At 38.5% G+C, this 19819-nt stretch overlaps 1 protein-coding gene across 1 annotated transcript in view; it reads right to left on the reverse strand.

Moving 5' to 3' along the window:
* LINGO2 (leucine rich repeat and Ig domain containing 2) overlaps nt 1–19819 on the reverse strand; it is a 467873-nt gene that overhangs the window by 385092 nt on the left and 62962 nt on the right. The window contains exon 2 of the mRNA XM_045289258.1: nt 7263–7421. The gene's annotated coding sequence lies outside the window, so the exon portion shown is untranslated. The remainder of the gene's footprint in view (nt 1–7262; nt 7422–19819) is intronic.

Below are 19819 nucleotides of genomic sequence, written 5' to 3' on the forward strand. Positions count from 1 at the left end.
CTGTAAACACCACAATAATTGTGAAGAGGGCCCAGGGCCAGGCAGTGTCCCCTCCTGTTGTCAGAAAGTCCCAATAGGACAGAATCTACTTGAGGACATCTAACAACAACAGCAGAAATCGCTTAATTCCATGCTATACCAAATTGTCACAATGAATAAATCTTTAGAAATGAGTGGTTGCCTTGGTCACTTGGGAATTTCCTACTACTTACTGTAAAAACCTCTGGCACTTACATTATCAAACAGGTCAACACTGCTTGGCCTTTCTTGGCCTTTCCGTTCCACTCCATGGTTCATCACTCAGGGTTACACAGCTCCCAACAGCATGTCCCTTAATCCTGTGCTCTAACGTCTGCCTCCAGTTCTTCTCTGTGGTAGCCATGAGCTGTGAGGGGTGATGAGCCACTATCTAACCTGGGTTCCTGGAGCTTCCTGCTAACTAATCCTAGAAGACTTTGTCTGAATTCATTTTATTGGCTTGGATTGACTCCCTCTCCACCACCCACTGTGGCTTCCTCTTACACGTCCTCTCTTCCCCCTCACTTAGATTCTTAGATGACTTAGATTCTCCTTCACTGAGAGAATTGGCAGCAACCAGTCAGGAGTTTACTAAGCGTTGGCCAGGGATTCTTAGAACTGATTTTGATTCACCTTCATTCTGCTTGTAACATGGTTTTAGATGATATGGTGTGAAATTAATTATGCCAGTTATTAATTTGTTCATGGCAAATGTACTTTTAATTCTAACATTTTATTTCAAAATTAATACTAGTGTCTTATAAAAGATATGTGCTGAAAAAAATAGGTTAAAGGTATAATTATGTATACTGTCAAGGCATCCAAACGACAGTCTCTATGAGTGTATATTAGAGTAGTATTTCCCAATTAGATACTTATGTCAACAAACCAGGCTAATGTTTTTGCTACCATAAAAACTGCTTATATTTCATTGAATGGGTTTAACTAAAGACTATAATTTGGTTGAAAAAAAAACATCCTAGTGATCTTTTCATTATTTTTTAAAATGCCATTTGCCTTGGTATCAAGTAAACCAGCAGTATGATTTCACTTTACTTATAAAACAATAGAATGTTAGCCAGATCATTATCTCAATGTTATAAAACTAACCATAATTCATAAAATTGTCATTGTCCTAAGATGGGAAGTTGTTTGATATAAATAAAATGCACCAATGTTTCCTGAAGCAGCCTGAAGAAAGAAATGCTTAAATAAGTAAATAATAGCAATAACTATCACGATAAACATTTAACACTTACCAAGTGCTTCATAAAACCTGGGTCCTCTGCTAAGTACTATATATGAATTGTCTCATGTAACCTGGAGACCAGGAAAAAGGTAGCCTGATATTTGTTTTAAGAATAAAAGACTTAGATAGACCTGCTCTATGTGTATACTGCAAACAACAATATTGGTAATCATGAGAAGAGCGCTAACGTAGTTACTGTATGCCGACCACTCCGTTGGGGATTTTCTCATGCAGTTCTCACAATTGCACCCCATGGCTGTCTCTAACATGACACACATGTTAATCAATTGGGAACTGAAGCTCTGAGTGGATACTGACTTAGCCAATATCACATACGTGTTCATTTCAGAGCTGGAATAAAAACTAGGAGACTTTACTTAAAGCCAGTGCCTATAGATGTTGTAGCATATTCTCTACCAGCACCTGCAGTCCGCCTCTGAAGGCTCGGAAAAGGTAACATCGTGGTAGTTCAGTAGCCCAGGGAGCTCAACCCTAATCATGTTCCCCCAGCCAACAGCTGTACTTTAACAAATGTTTCCTTCTACCTTTTTCCTACCGTCATCTTAGATTATATATTATTTGGGGACTATTTGTAACTAGGTGATTTTAAAATATCTATTAGGAAGCAATGGCAATACTGATATCATGACACAATAAGACACTTGCATTCTAACAATGCACAGTGGGAAACAGATACCAATGACTCCTATTCAGAAAGTGATACTTCCCACTGTTAATAGTATTTTTTTTAAGTGGAAGTTGTGATTTCAATTTTCAGTCCAGGATTTGAGGTTCATTATTTCACCAGATAGAGCCCTATCCAGATAGAACAGACGAGAATTAAAGAAGGGAATACTCCAGACTCTAGAATGTTCCATGGCAGTGAATCACATCTACATTTCCTTAAGTGCCCCATTTTGAAATAAGTTCTTGGATTTTCCCCAGACTGTAAGAAGACAGCTCTGAAAATAGATGACTCAATCAGACAAAATGTCTGGTGTCGCACAGATGAACTTTCCAACAGGGGTAATTCCCAGTAGGGTCACTGGAGTGAAAGGGATACTGTGGGCTAGGAGTTTCCTCTGGTAGAGGTGCGAATGCTCACCGACTCATTGCAGGATTGTGTCAAAGGAGGCTCACTGAGCCTCACTCGCATTCACATGGTGTCTTTGAGATCTCTTGCCCAGTTATTTTTCATAGCCTGAGAACAGTCTATATTATTTTGACCAAATGTGTATCATTCAGGAAAGAGTGTGATGCTTTCAGCAGAACTGCTTAATTGAGTTTAAGTAAGCAGTGGGTGCCAAGTAGACCAGGTTTGCTTTCTGGCTACAAAACCGTGCCTGTGATGCAGGCTGCGTTCCGCAGGAGTGAGGCGCGGTGATGGATGTGATGATCAAATGACGAAGGAAAGGATACAGCCTGAGAGAGCAAAGTCTCCAAAGGGAAATAAAGTATGATAGCAGCTGCCCCCATATTAATTGAAGCATAAATTTTAAGAACAGGATCTGAGGTTTAATTGCTAGACCATACTGAGAGATTTGTGTGTGTGTTTATGCATGCATATAATATAAAAAACCTAAGTTAAATTACTGTCATACTTTGTATGAAGAGTTTTAATATAGTTCTAAAAATGGAACAAATTGCCAAATGTAGAAAAGCATGTTAATGATGATAGAGAGGCATTCATTTACTCAATCTGTACCAGAGTAAGATGGGTAGGTACTCTGCTAACCACTAGGGAAAGAGCAGGTTAAAACCAACATTTCAAAGCTCACGGACGTGAACGCTCTTGTCGTTGTTAGGTGCCACCCAGTCAGTTCTGACTCACAGGGACCACTTGTATGACAAGACCAAACCCCGCCCTGGCCTGCACCAGCTTCACAGCTGTTCCTATATTTGAGCCATCGTTACAGCCACTGTGTCAATCCACTTTGTTGACGGTCTTCCTCTCTTTCTCGGCCCTTCTATTTGACCACGAATTACGTCCTTCTCCAGAGACAGCTCTCTCCTGAAACCCTGCCCAAAGACAGGAGAAGCAGCTTCACGATCCTGCATCTAAGGAACATCCTGGTGGAGTTCTTCCAAGACAGATCTCTTTGTTCTGTTGGCAGTCACCACAGTGCTCCCCATCTTCCTCGTCACTTCTGTAATCCCAATGGACCCGTTCTTCCTCGGGCTTCCTTACGCCATGTGCGACTTTCACATGTACATGAGGTGGTTTGAAATGCTATGGCTTGGGTCAGACACACTTTAATCCTCAAAGTGATATCCATGCTTAGTTTATCCTTTTTCTCTGCACTTAGCTTACTTGTCCCCATACCTATTTTTCCCGGGTCACATTCATATAGATTACGTTACTTTCCAATGTATAACTATTATAAGAACACTTCCATCTTTTTGTCCATTCTCTCTCACATGATCCCCTATACTCTCGTGTCAAAGTCTCCATTCTCTAAACATACCCAGTGTGTCACTGGATGTAGGATATTTCCACTCTCATTTTTTCTTCAACTAATAATGCCTTCCCCACCTTTAGGGGTCAGCTGAATTTCTGGGCCTCTAACACTTTCTAAGGAGCCCTAGTGGCACAGAGGTTATGCACTGGGCTACTAGTAGTGAGATCAGCAGTTCGAAACCACCAGTGGATCTGCGGGAGAAAGATGAGGCTTTCTATTAGCATAGAGAATTCCTGTTTCAGAAACCCACAGGGGCAATTCTACCCTGCCCAGTAGGGCCTCATAAGTTAGAATTAACTCCGTGGAAGTGAATTTGTTTTTTGTTTTCTTTTGAAGACTTACTGAAGGCCTTAATTTTAACAATATTTCATCTTCACTTTCCCAGAAACTGCTTGGAACCATTTCATTATTTTTTTGTTCATTTAGCATAGATTGAGCCATTTACAGAGTGTTTGCTTTGCTTGTGAGTGTGAACAATTCAAGGACAGGACAGAGGTGGCTGCTAATTTATTTCTGGCTAAACACTGCTTTACATACTGCAGAGATGTTAAAAATGTGTTTGGAGGCAGCTCAATATATAGTCAGATATTACTTAAGATGTTGCATGGTGGAAACAGCCACTCATTAAATTCTCAAATTTTATTTTCAAAAGCATTCACTCTGAAAACGGTTATAGGAATATGAATGCCCATTGTTCTCTGCAAAAAGCAAGCAACGCGTTGCATACACTGACATTACTTAAAGGAGCCCCCTTGGAGACGGCAAATCCCATTACATCAGACGTGCTATTATCAAAAGTGCATTGAGAACCTCACCTTTTATGTCCCATCTTCATAGTTAATATTGCTACGATGTGTGAGAATATAGTAATGTCATCCCAAGCAAGGCAAAGCTTTACTTTAAAAATGTTTGAAGAAAGATAAATTGCTTCTAAACTAAGGAGCAGTGCACATTTTTATAGCTTTGTTATAAACTTCCTAGAAACAGAATTGGGAAGTCTTGACACTCTTAACTTTACAAAAAAGCTAACATGCATGGCCATAAAAATGTAACTGCCATTCATGGGCAACAAAAATGAATCCCAAACTAACAGAAACTCGAACACCGTGATATGTACATTTTTTCCTGTTCATTCCAAAAGCCTCAACCTTTAGCTGTGGAACTATATAAATTCAACGTCAAATCTTTTATGTTCCAGAGGACACTTCTAAATCAGCTGCTTCTCAGAGACTAGAGAAACACGTTATCTCTGTGTCCCTAATCAATAGGATTCACTTGAGAAGACTGCGGGGAAAATCAGGGGAGTCCTGCTGCTTTCTAACACCTGGATGGACATTATCTGCTGTATACTTGCTCCATATGGAAGATTCAACACCACATAGAAAATAGTCAAAAGAATAACAGGAACTGTCTCTACAAGTAGAAGAGAGCTCTTCATTTGGAGTATGTAGTAATTACATAATCTCTTGTCAATTTGAGTGGAGGGGTGGAGTCTAGCCTGTCAACCAGGTCATAGCCAATGATGACTCTGTGTAGGCCTGGCCTTCTCCTGAGGCTTCTGGAAACTTCCTCCCTGGAGGCAGGACTGCACACACACACATTCTCTCTCTGCTTGACATTCCTGTTGACAATCCTCATGGAGCCACACTGATGGCAGCCAGAGCCCCAGAGATGCGTCCACTGCCATTGGACCCACAAAGGACTCTGCGCCCACTGGCCTGTGATCTTCCTGCTTTCAGCATCACTGCATGTGCTGTGTGAATGAGAAGAGAAACACGCACTAATCTTGAACTTATGCATTTGATCTGGCCTGGCCTGGGATGTTTTAGTGATACATATATACTTCTTGATATAAAGTTCTCTCTTACATGTAGATGAGGGTCTCTGGATTTATTTCTCTAGTCAACCTGGACCAACACAGGGTAACATGAATGTTACTAATTGCATTGTTAGATAATTATTTACCCTCACAATGAATTAATGTTGTTACCCCTTTTTTATGTTCTTCTTTTTTCTAAGTCTTGTGCTTTAGGCAGGCATAGTAATTATGCTGAAAATATCAAAAGGAACTTAATTTTTAATTAGGGGTTAAGATAAAATACTTCACAATATGCAGGCTTGTCTCGAAGTATTCTTTATATTCATATGAATATGTTCATATGTTGTCAGTATGTTCTACCTATTAAGGTCACGAGGCATGGGACAGTTTCCTTACACAAATACACCCAGTATTTTGATAGCTCTTTTATGAATCGACTGACAATTCTCTTCCAACTTTAGGTTATTCACCTTGTCATTAAACATGTGAAAATTATCCACCAATCAATACAATAGAATTTCCACCATAAATTTTTCCAGCCTATTTCCAACAAACCAGGAATTTGTGATTATTTAGGCTTTGCAATTTCATGATATTACTTTAGAGATAAATAAATCATTAAATGATTTGGAGGGAATATTCATTAAATTTAAGATCATCAAATATTTTAAAAGTTGTCATTTATATTAAAATAATTATGTTAGAGAATCATTTACTGATTAAGTCCTTTTTACTTTGTTTCAGAAGGTAAGAAAGCTGTATTTGCAAAAAAAAAAAAATTTTAGGTCCAAACATTAGTGATGTAGAATATGTCCCTTCAATTTTTCCCCCTGGTTATGCATTTTATTTATATTTCTTTTTATAGTTTTACTGCAAATCATGTTTCGGGATGCATAAAATTGAAAGAATGTGTAAAAACATCAATGATTATAAAGTTAGAAGAGAAGAGTAAATTGTAGTTTCCCTAGAAAGTATGGATTGTGTCTTTAAATTATGCCTTAGAGGAGGAAAGAGTTAAAGATAAAATCATGTCACACAAAATGGATAATAGTTGAGTAGTACTTTTTAAGTTTCCAAAATACATTACAAACAGGATGAATAAGACCATAATGTGTTAGCATTCAAAGCCACAAGTATAATAGTGAATGTCATTGCATCTACATTTTGAACACCATTTTTTTATAATACATAGGTGATAAAAATTTAGAAGATGAATATGTTTAGAGAAATAGAAGGCAGAACAATGCTACACTCTTCTGACTTGTAGCAACACTGATATATACGCATATAAATAATCATACGCTATGAACAATAATCACATTTCTTTAGCTTATAAAATATGAATGCTTAAAGGCAATATATTTCTACTGTACTTCCAAAAGTGCAATACTTATGACACTATGGTTTATACTAATGGTAATTACTTAAAGAAAAAATCTCAAAGACTCATTTTTTGGCTACCGAATTTAACTAACATCCACAGTATTTCTGGGATAGTTTCATGTGTCTTAAAATAGTTCTTCTCTCTTCTTGAGGAAAGAGAGTCAATTATTACTATATACATTCTCCCAAATCCAAAGGAACCTCATTTTCAACCACCTGTTCATTGGACTTAGAAAGCAAAGAGAAAAGGTACACATTATTCAATACATCTTGGTAGTGCGCAAAAGCCCTTAGAGCAAGTGGTAAGTGATCAGATGTCTCTCTCAACCCTTACCTGGTTTACTCCTTTTAAAACTCCAAACCTTGCTGTCTACCATGCAAAACTGGTGGCCACTGGGTGAAATCCAAACTGGGTAGTAGATCATGATAATTCCACCATGTCACGGGCAGCAGCATCGCTCAGAGTCCCACAAGCCAAGTGCTTGAAACGAACCTGAAACAAACAAGATAGTCTTTCATTTTAATTGAAAAATAGTGAACCCTGTCCTAGGTCCTGAAGGCATCACCACTTAATCAATAGGGAAATCATCAAGGAGTGTGTGAGGGACTATAAATGCCTCTTGAGATGCTGATAAGCATTAATGCCGGAAGACCGAAGTTTATGTGCAGGGGTGTTTTCTCAGAGTGTAGGCTGTTTTTCATGCTATTCTTGATCTAGTTATGCTGTCAGTGTTAAAAGACATCAGTGATGTTAAAATGTGTACATTTTATGGTAGCTACCTGCCTTTCAGCCTTCCTGCAGATGATGATAGAAAACACCCAGCATCTATTCTGACCCTATGCAGAATGCTCCCAGCGGAGCATTCAAGGAGACATGACAGGACAAAGCAGGCCAACAACTAGAGAATAATCCATGTAGATTTCATTTTCTACATCAACAAACATTTTATTCATGAGCTCTTGAATGCCAGTCAATTTTAATATTGCTACTTTCAAAATTGGGCTCACTTCCATTGGACTTTGTGTGAGGAATAACTTTGAGGAACAAGGTGTTGTAAACTCAACAGCTACCATTATCCACCTCCAAATTCAGATATTAAGACAATAACCAACGTGGATACTTTGTGGCTCAATCCTGTATACAATAGTGTATTGACCAGAACATAAGAAGGAAGTTAGATGATTATCTTTAGGTAATCTACCACATACATAAAAAATAAATTCTTATGTCCATATAAGCTAATTATCATGCATAAACTCCATAAGTGTATTCAACTCTGTATTAGTCTGGGTACTTTGGAGAAACAAATCCACGGCGACTCACGTATAAGAGAGAGTTTTATGCAAAGAAAATGTGCATCACGAAAACATCCCAACCCAATGCTGCCCAAGCCCACAAGTCCAACATTAACCCATACCCAACACCAGTCCACAAAGTCCTTCACCTCACAACACAGAGGCAATAATGCCGACTGCAGGAGGAAAGCTGAGTCAGTGAACGTGTAAGCATCTCAGCACTGGCAGTGGTCTCCACATGGCTGCTCCAGCACCCAGGGCTGCATCGGGATAGATCCATGCGGCTTCTCCTTGGGGATGTCTTGTAGGAAGTCAATCTTGCAAGCTGAAGCAGGGAACTGCTAAGGCAGCTGCACCCGATGCAACCATCACAAAACAAGAGACCCGAGAACTAGAAAGATGAGGCTTCACCACCCATTTATCCCTCCGCCATTCAACCAGCCCCACATGTGATTATCGGCCAGGCTGGCACAATTAACTAACTCAGACTCCATTCACAGATACAAATCTCATGTAACTCTCTAGCCATACAAAGAATCATGTTCAATAGAAATATGATTTGTTTATTGTTCTTCTTAGAGTAGTCTTTGACTTAGATTAGTTATCCAGAAAAACCAAGCTTAAAAATGTCTACATAAAAGCAAATTTATTGCTATTATTTTATAAATCATGTTCAGGAAAGGGTAAGAGGCTATGCTAAATGTATAGTGGGCCTTATGCAAGTGACTAACTATATTCCAATGTAAGGGATTATAACAGATGAGTTCAACAAGCTACACAATTGGATATTCTCAAGCACCTATGATTCTATCATCAGAGCTTCATATATTCCCAGAAGTCAACAGTTAGTCTTTGTTAAAAAGTATGACAGTAAGATATCCTATTGGGTCATGTCAACAACCATGGAAAGAAGGCGCAGGTGGAACTCAAGCACATTCCCCAGACTAAAATGTTACAGTTTAAAACAAATCTTTGTAGGAAGGGCTATGTGTACCCAGGCAGCAAATGACATTGTCCCAATCCAAAATAGGAATTGTCTGTTGATGCTATTAAGGATAGACATTAATACTCAGAATTAAAACTTTTGAATCTGTTCGTGCAAACAGTGACATTCATTAACCTAATACCAAATTAACTTTAACTTGTAAACTATATTTATGCAATTAAATAAATGTTATTTCTCTTCTTTGAAGCTACTCTGAAAAATATCAAATTAATTAAATAAACCTCCTTCCATGAATGGTAACCGTTTTCTGGCCTCTTGGAAACTGCAAAAAGGCATTCACTGTAAATCAAATGACTGCAGAGAGCGTAGAAAATAATTTCTATATTTCTTCACTTTAAAGTGAAGATTTTTAAAAGGGACTTGTTTCTAAACACGTATCTGTCCTCTATGTGGCTTTTCATACTGTAGATCTATCCTTTAGGGTAAAATAAGAGTGGCTGAAAATAAGTGGACATAGCAGATTGCCTTCCAAAATGACAGCATTTCATTAGACAGACATGATGCCATTTAGCGGTTCTCAGATGAATAGATTTTGTGCATTATTTTCCAGTCCTGGAAGTTTTCCACTGACCATTGATCACTGACTTATTCATTAACCCGTTTATTCACTCTACAGAGTTTTAATTAAGCACCTCAGTTGTGCCAGTTATAAGATTATGTGCTATAGGTGTTAAATGAAAAGACATACAGTCATTCAAAAAAAATGAGTTGATATCATTTAAATGGATGTAATCATTGATATAATATTGTGGGTTTTATGTATAAGCAATAAATGTAGTAACATTATATTTGAGCAAAGCAATTAGCCTTATAACCTGGTTATTATATGATCAGATAATGGAATTTTACCAAGTTCACCAAGCAAGTACTGCATTACATTACCAGAAGAACAAACAAATCTGTCTCAGGAGAAGTACAACCAGAATGTTCCTGAGCACAAAAAAGGTGAGACTTCCTATTATGTGCTTTAGACATGTTATCAGATAAGACCTGTTCCTGAAGAACAGCATTATGCTTGCTAAAACAGAGGGTCAGCAAAAGAGAGAGACCTTCAATGCCCTAGCTTGACATGGGTCCTGCAACACTAAACTCAAATATGAGGGTGACTGTGACGATGGCACAAAGCCTGGCAGTGTTGCTTCTGTTGTACACAGCATTTGCTGTGGGTCAAAACCCACTCAATGGCACTGAATGACAAGAAAACAGCAGCGATATAAGCCAAGGGCAAAGTTACACTATAAAGGGGGCACGGAAAACATTTGGTAATGCTTGTGAAGTTCTTTTGTTTTGTTTTAATTTGGTGTCATAGATTTGTGTAACAATTTTTTTCCTGTGTACCTCCATTTAACTGACTGAATCAAAATGGATTTTTTAAAAATCAAGCGGTTATGTTCTCATAGCACATTAACATTTATGGCATCCAACTCACAGCCTTGAGTCAATTCAGACTCAGAAAGACTATGGGGCAGGGTAGAATTAGGGAGTAGAAAGTATCTTTCACTGAGTGGCTAGTGGTTACAAACTGCTGACCTTATGATTGGAAGTCCGGCACACAATCACTGTGCCACCAGGACTCTTCAGGCATCCAAGGTAGAATTATAAATTCTTCCTCATTGTATTGGGTCTCACAATAAAATTCTGCATGGTCTACATCCCCTTGATATTAAAAGAAGTTTTTCAAACCAACACCAAGAACAGAAAATATTATCGAGTACAAGAAGGGGCTTCACCCAATGTTTGCACTTACATTCTATTCATAGGCTCATAGAGAATACATAAATGCAAAAGCAGGTATGCTTTCCAAAAGAGTCCTGGTATCATTGTGGGTTATGCGTTGGGTTGATAACGGCAAGGTCGATAGTTCCAACCCCCCAGCTGTTCCATGGGAGAAAGAAGAGACTTTGTTTCCATAAGTGTTTACAGCCTCTGAACCCCGCAGGGAGAGCTCTGCTCCGGACTAGAGGCCAATGAGAGCACACTGACTAGAAGGCAATGCATCTGATTTGGCTATTTTGTTTTTCCCAAAGAACAAGGTGGTCATTAGAACCATTGATTCCTTGACTTTATTTGAAATTTCATTCTACTTTAAATTTTCAGAATGAAAAAAAAATCCTTAAGAGAATGTTTCAATCTCCATACTCCAAATATGATACTGAACAAAAACATAGTGAAAATAAAACCATCGGACTCTAATAAACTCTGAGAACTTAAGTATCATTTACTACAACCAATATGGTCTCCAAATGGCTGGATTTTATTCTATTGTTTATTATTTTTGAGAGGCTTCTACTAATATCTGGGGTGAGTAATCTGAAAGCAAGCTCTCTTCATTACCCTGTGCTGTTAGAATAGAAATAAAACAAGCATGTGCCTTGTTTTAGTGAAGGAAGCTAGAAGTCTCAAGTGATGGTGCACTTCATTGTTTATTTCCATATCTTGCAGTTGTTCTTGGTTTTCCTGGGCTGTCTTCTTTCCGTGTGTATGTGTGTGTGTGTGTGTGTTATCGATTTTATATAACTCAGAATTGGTTGGGTCTAGGACCAATCTGTGTAGACATAATAATGTTAACACTTGTTTTAAAACAGGAGGATCACTTGCATGAATACACGTGCCAAGAATACATATATTATTGTTTGGGGACATAATTCAACCCATAACACAAACTATTGTTCTTTTCCAAATGGCATTCTTCTTTATGAAAAAAAAAACTTTTCTAAAATAGTTTCTTAATGTGCACATGTTGTTTCATGTAAATTATACTTTGATAACATTGATTTAAATTATTAAAATGGATTTTTGGCAATAGTAAAGAGCTTCCAGTGGACATCCCAAACCAAAACAGACAAAACTCTGCCTTACAATTCCAATTCACAGCAATTTTGAAATTATATATCTTTATGGGAAGAGATAGTCTCATCTTTCTCCCATGGAGTGGCTGAGGAATGAGAACAATGTCTAGTCCACAGGGCCACCAGGATTCTGCAGAAACTACCAATAAAATAGGATAGTTCACAAACATAAAACAAAAGAAGACTAACTTTTTTTTTTTTTTTAAAAAGCAGAAGAAATTATAACATGCACAAGCCCTTTTTATCCTGTTTATACTCCTGGCATTAAGTGCTCTGTAACTGATGTTTGATCTTTGTTTTTCCTTATGAACTAAGCTACTACCTTTTATTTTATAGAACTGCTTTTAAAATAAGTCTTCCAAAGGATCCGTTAAGCACTTATACATTCGTGCTATATACGATAGCATTTTATAGGCTATCGATTTGTTCTTATTGATATTTTGCCCTTTCAAGGTTACTCGGGGTTGGACTTCATCTTCTTTGGATGCAAGTTGCATAACTCTCTGGGCAGCTAGCAGAACTTGAAGACAGCTCAGTGTTCTATGAGCCCAGTACACTTGTTAAATGAATTCTTGGTGTGTTTTTCAATTTTGTGTACCTAAGTCACTCATTTCTCCCCCAAAACATCAAGAAAAGAAGCATCAGGATTGTAAGTAGAGAGATTATCTGTGATCAAATCCATGTGGCTTTTGACCTTGTTTGAAGTGCTCTCACGTTCATTCCAATGCATAGGGCCCTGTGTGCAACAGAGGGGGTGTTGGACCATTCTCTGACTTACTGTTCTCTTTGAGCCCACTTAACAGCAATTTCAAATCTGTCCCTTCTTTTCACTGATGTTGAAACAGAGAGGGTAATCATTGCTTAACACAAACATGTTGCCTTTGTGGTTGTTATTGTTAGTTGTCACTGAGTCGGGTCCAACTCCTTTTGACCCTATGTACTTCAAACAGAACACAGTGTTTGTTGTTCAGTTCTCTACCATTCTCACAATTGTTTGTTTGTTGGAACCCATTGTAGCTATTGAGTCAAACTATTTCACTGCTTCCTACATTTGGGCTAAATCTCTTCGGAAGGAATTATGATACCCTTCTCTAGCAACTAGACACTGCTTCTCCATTCCCTTTATTTATTTAGTCAGAAGGGACCATCAGAGACTGGCTATCAGCAATCGCAGCAACCATTACATCTCTGGTTGTAATCAGTGCTGGTTGTAATCAGTTTCATATGAAGTTATTCATTTAATTCCTCAAAATACATCTAAGGTAAGTACTAACTAAGAGCCATTTTACGCTGAAGAAAATAAGGATCAGAAAATTTAAGGTACATTCTTAGATCACGGATATTTTATAAAACTGAAGTTGAGACTCCAAGGCATCTAATTGAGAGTGCCGTACTATTAGTTAGCACTTAAAATTCTTACATAACTAACTGTGGTAGCTACATAATCTGTTGTCAATTTGAGACTCATGAGTGAATGGGGTAGAGTTTAGCCTCTTAATCAGGAAACAGCTTGTTGACCTCATTTGGGGGTGCGAAGGAGACAAATCACTCTCTGGAGGCAGGACCATGCTGACTCCCTGGGAGACATTACTGAAAATGAGCCTGATGGAGCTACACTGATGCAGCCAGAACACTGAGAGCTGGAGAAGTCATGTGGAGACCCTTGCCAGTGCTGAGATGCTTCTACCGCCATTGGGCCCACAAGATATTCCACCCACTGGCCTGTGATCTTCCTGCATTTGGCTTTGTTGCATGGCTGTGTGAGTCTAATGAGGAATTTATGGACTAGTATTGGACATACGGGCTAATATTGGACTTATGGAAATGATCTGGACTGGGCTGGGATGTCTTTTTAATGTACAATTACTCTTTAATTAAAACTCTTTCCTATACACCTATGAGTGTCTATGAATTTGTGTCTCTAGTCTACCCACAGACTAACACACTAACGAATCTGAGAGAATCCCTGAATCTACAGGTGAAAACAAACAAGGCTTGGGAAATGAAGTGAAGTGCCGAAGGACTTTCTGTTCACAGTGGTGTCTGGATGAGGACCTAAGTCCACAATGGCTCAGTCTTTCTAATACATCACCCAGTCTTCCTGGGATAGTGGCCAAACAACTGTATTGATTTCATATTTGCTTGAATTTAAAGAACCACCTTGTTGTCAGGTTTTTTTTAGGAAGAAGACATGATGCCCACCAACAGACTGACAGCATTTTTAAGTGCTCAATTTTAAATGAGCTTAATTTTCTAAAAGCAACAGATGACCTTTTTCTCTGTCTCTTACAAGCATCTATTTTCCAATGGGGAAAACAGGGACTCATGGAGAAGACTGTATTGAAAATTAGGACAAAGCTTGTGATTGATTAAAATATAATTAGCACATTAGTGTTTTGCCATTGCCCATTTTGTAATGCTGAGCTACAACATTATTAGTAATAACAAGCTTGAAATAAATTTCCAAGATATTCATTTGATAATATTTTCTTTTCAGAAAAACAGTAGGAAGTCCCTTAAGTGGCAGATAAACCATGGACTAGGGTAATTCTATCAATGTCTGAGAATCTAGTTTGATAATGAAATTCAAATAATTCTTCACATCTCTTTAAAAAATTGACTCATGATGCCTTATTTTTAACTTGATTATGATCTAGAAAAATGCAAATTAAAATAGAAAACATTTGTCATGGAATTTTCTTATCACAAGAAACCCAATTAATAACAACCTGTAGTTTTTCTGGCCTGAACCTGGCCTGAACCTCTACCCTTTTGCTTCTCTTTCTGGTTTCTGCCTCCCGCCCTCCTCCTTCCTCCTTGCTTTGCGCCTTTCCTTCGCTTGTCTCTCTCCTTTGTTGCTCGCTGTTCTTGGCTCAGCATCTAAAGCAGCCGCTCTCAACCTGTGGGTCGCAACCCCTTTGGGGGTCGAATGACCCTTTTAGAAGGGTCGCCAGATTCATAACAGTAGCAAAATTACAATATGATGTAGCAATGACAATAATTTTATGATGTGGAGGGGAATCACCACAACATGAGGAAGTGCTCTAAAGCACGGTGACCCCATTTGTATGATGCTTGGCTGTGCCCTCTATCCACCTGGTTGGGCATTGGACCTTTGTGATCCATAGGGTTTTACTTTGGCTGATTTTCAAAAAGCGTTTTGCTAGAACTTCCTTTCTAACTTGCGTTAGTCTAGAAACTCCAATGAAATTTGTTCAGCATCACAGCAACACACGTGTCCCCACTGTCAGTCACATAACTCATTTTGATTGAGGTGAACTGGCCTGGAATTTACCTGATCTTCCAAAAGGAAGGTGAGGGCTCTACTACAGAACTCCCAGCGTCCCCTATCCCTCTTGAGACTCTTCCTCCTTCCACTTCCTTTTTGCTTTTCTCCTTTCAAAAAGCACTCTGAACCTCAATAGCGTTATAAGTAATGTGCTGGGCTCGGAAGACAGAGGTGGTACAGAGACCCAGTTCCTGCACAGGTATCACTCATAGTCTAAGAAGATGGTCAGGGAAATAAACCTATATATTATAAAAGATGGATACAAACCCAGCCTGTATCGATTCCTTCAATGTGTAAGGCTCAAATAGAAAACTGTTGGTTATTTGTCTTAATATTTGGCTTGCATGGTGAGGATCAAACTAAAATGCACTGCCATTAGGGTGATTCAGACTCATGGTAACCCTATGGGGCAGGATAGAACTGCCCCTTTGAGTTTTCAATACATTAAATATTTAAGTGGATAGACAGCTTGATCTTTCTCCTGCTGAAAGACTGGTGGGTTTGAACCATTGACCTTGTGGTTAGCAACTTAGTGTGTAGCCCACGACACCATTAGAGATCCTTAGTACCCACAAATTTCTCATGCTGGGGCCAATTTAAAATACCCACATACTTCACATACTCTGAATTTCCTATGAGAGAGAGCGAGAGAGAGAGCTTTTAAATCCTCAGAGCTCATAAAACTGAAATGCTTTAGGGCTCTTATATCATCCAGATGTGACTACAGTCTGGTTGATGAGGACTGGGATCCAAAGGCCTAGTCCACATAGACTGAGAGAAAGAATGCTTTGCCTACAGGCCTGACTAACAGTGCTTTAAATGCTATCTTCACTGAATGAGCACACTGAGGGACTGACTTTGGTCCTTCACCGTTATTTCAGATCCTGCGTTGTAACTATTGAGGAATCTCTACCCATTGCTGCATGTCAGAAGGCTTTAAAACATTCATATTAAAACAAAATGGAAAGCTAATACATTTTCCCACACAATTTTAAAGCCCTCTTCTGGATGTGGGTACCTTTCAGCTTTTGGCAAATTCATAGATGCGTAAAATCTTCTTCATTAGAATACATTCTATTGAATGAATAAATGTATGCATGAATGAATGAATCTTTGGATCAGCCCAAATAAAAACCAAGGAGATTGGTTAATAATGTTAATAATTGATCTCTGCCCTAGATTCAAGGAATCACAATTTCTAGAGTAAGATTGGTGACACTGCAGATGACAGCCATATTTAAGAATCACTCATCTAGAAACACCTGTCTGTTTTTAAAATTGCTTAATAATTTTCCACAAATTTTTACTTATTTCTCTTTCATTTTCAAACAACACATGTTTGTAAACAATGATACTTCTAAGTATATAAATTGAAAAAAAGGCTATTAGTGATCAATACTTCCCCTTTAAATGTTGAGACCTTAGTTTAATGTCAAATATGTGCATGATCATTTCTATTAATTTTATATACATATTTAAATTATCAATCACTTAGGCTAGAGACAAACTATTATCGAAGTTAGGAATCTTTAAAAATAGCAAACAGGAGTTTTTACTGTTTGTTTCTGTTTTTTAAAGTTCATCTTATTGGGGGTTCTTACAGCTTTTATAAAAATCCATGCATCAATTGTATCAAATATATTTGTACATATGTTGCCATTATCATTTTCTAAACATTTACTTTCTATTTGAGCCCTTGGTATCAGCACCTTTTTCCCACTCTCCCCACCTCCAACCCTTGTTACCTCTTGATTAATTATAAATTATTAATATTTTCATATTTTACACAAACCACTGTCTCTCTTAACCCAAGTTTCTGTTGTTTCTATAGGGAAGGACAGTCGAGTTCTTTGGTGTAAGGAAGCACCATACCTGATGGGAAAAAGGAAATAAAAGGGTCAGGTGTGGTCTGGGCTATCATAATGGCTTTCACTTTCTGGAAAAAAAAAATGCCTGTTGCTATATTCAATGGAAACAAGCCCTTGTGGTACAATGGTAAAGAGTTGGTCTGCTAACCATAAGGTCAGCAGTTCAAAACCACAAGTTGCTCCTTGGAAGAAAGACATGGCTTTCTACTCCTATAAACAGTTACAGTCTAGGAAACAGACAGGAACTGTTCCACCCTGACCTGTAAGGTCGATATAGGTCAGCATTTGATGACAATGAGTTGCCTGGCTAGTTTATTAAATGGGAAATAATGCTTGATAGGAAGCATCTCTTTTTATCTGGGGAACTTGCTTTCCTTAAATGGCCTAACACTAGTGTTTAGAGTGGAGGCTGACCATGCGGGAAAGATTAACAATAGGATTCAGAGTGAGGGACTGGGATCAAGGCTGGAGGGGATGGAGATTGGAGACTGAGATCAGTCATGCAGGCAATCAGAGATGCCTGTGTGATGGAGTACAAAGAAAACTCTGGCTACCACGCCTCAAACAAGCTTCTGCTGCTGTCACGATTCCATGCTTCTCGTTCCCCAATAAGGCAGGAAGGTCTAAGTGCGGAGTCCCAGAGAAGAGGCTCATGGAAGGAACGCTCCACACTTGGCACTTTCCCAGAAGCCATCTTATGCACTTCTTCCCTCAACTGTCTTTATTTTTATCTTTTCCTTCTAAGAAACCATGACTAGTAGTATGAGAGTTTTCAGTGAGTTGTGTAATTCATTCCAGAAAATGACGGAATCTGAGGTCGGTGTTGGCTGCTCCTTTGACTTACATGTATTATTAGAGGTAGAGGTTGCTTTGTGAGGCTGTCCACCCCCCTGCTGTGTATTTGACCGGACACTCCACACCAGGGCCACCATCTTCTCTTTCTTGTTTTCTTCATTTCCCTTCTGTAAGTATGGTATTCTACTTTATCTAAACATCTCAGGCGTATCAATAAACGAAAGAACAATGATTCAAAGATCTTTTTTGTTGTTTTCTAATTCTAGAAACCAATGTACTCTATTATATAACCTGTGAGATTTTTATTTGGGGAGAGAGATGAAAGTTACTGCTCAGATTAGTCTAGGAGGGGAGTAAGCACCTGACCAGACCTAGATATTTATAAACTATATTTTTATGGCTTTTCTAAAGCTCCTCCTGCTAAATTCTACCTAATCAAACCAGAGTGATTTTCCAACATTTGTATTAGAAAATTCTGGCTGATAACAGAAATGTGCTTTTAAAGATTGGTAGAAAATCTATTGAACCAGTGAAGAATCAGTTGGCATCCAATTGATCCAAAGGAGCATTCTACTGAGTGGGCCTGGCCTGAGCTCAACAGGTGAACCTATAAAAGAAAGTGAAACCACCAAGGTGACTTCCTGCTGGCCTTGCTGACACATCCTGCAAGCGTATAACAGCAGAAAAACAAAAACAAAAACACATGAACAAACAAAGCCTAATGCTAGCACTATCCATGTGAGCTTCAAAGATGAATCTGAGACTCAGTGGAGTCTGCACCACAGCTGAGAGATTGCTTTTCGCGTCCTGAGATGCTGCTCTGTGCCTGGGCTTCCGACCTGCACTACCTGTGGGACATTAATCGTGTCTCAGCCACTAGATTTGTGGCAGTTGATCACACAGTGAAAAAAAATATTGCCTATGATTGATTTACAATATCTCTGTAGTGAAGATCATAAACTATTGGTGAGAAAATGAAAGAATTTAAGTAAATGGAAAGATAATCCCATGTTTATGGATGGGAAGTCACTATTGACAAAAATGTCAAGTTTCTTTAAGTTGACTTAAATTCAACACAATAAATTAATACTTAAACAGATTTCTTAAAGTGAACATTATAAGGATGGTTCCAAGATTTTATATATATCTCAAAGATTTTAGAACAGCGGAATCAGTGTGAAAAAAGAGAAGTGGAGGAAGGTGCCCCACCTGACTTCAGAATTTCCTCGAACCCCAGAGTAAAGCAGTAGATGACATAGCATCTCAAAGAACAGCAGATCCAGAAGCGTACTCAAACTTTTATAGATGGAGAATGGGTTCCAATAAGGCATACATGTTCTTGTTTTGCTGTTGGTAGGAGCTATCGAGTTGGTTCCGACCCACCGTGATCCTGTGCACAACAGAGTGAAGCACTGTGGGGTCCCACATCATCCTCACCATTGTTCCTATGTCTGAGCCCATTGTTGCAGTCCTGGTGACAATTCATCTTGTTGAGAGTCTGCCTCTTTTTCACTGTGCCCCTACTTTACCAAGCACGATATCTTTCTCCAGGGACTTGTCTCTCTGGACAATATGACCGATGTATGTCATATAAAGTCTAGGCAACCTTGCCTCTCAGGAGCACTCTGGACGGACTTCTTCCAAGCAGGATCGGTTTGTCAATCAAACATATTGCTATCTAGGTCTTAAGAAATGTTGATTTTTGTCAAATTTTCTGCAGAGCTTTTATTTTTGTTCTTCGTGTTATTGTTCTGTAAGACATAAATCTTTACAGATAACACTGAAATT

Source organism: Echinops telfairi, unplaced genomic scaffold (assembly GCF_000313985.2).
Source record: "Echinops telfairi isolate 266 unplaced genomic scaffold, ASM31398v2 ScPeMD7_25;HRSCAF=90, whole genome shotgun sequence".
NCBI classification, from domain to species: domain Eukaryota; kingdom Metazoa; phylum Chordata; class Mammalia; order Afrosoricida; family Tenrecidae; genus Echinops; species Echinops telfairi.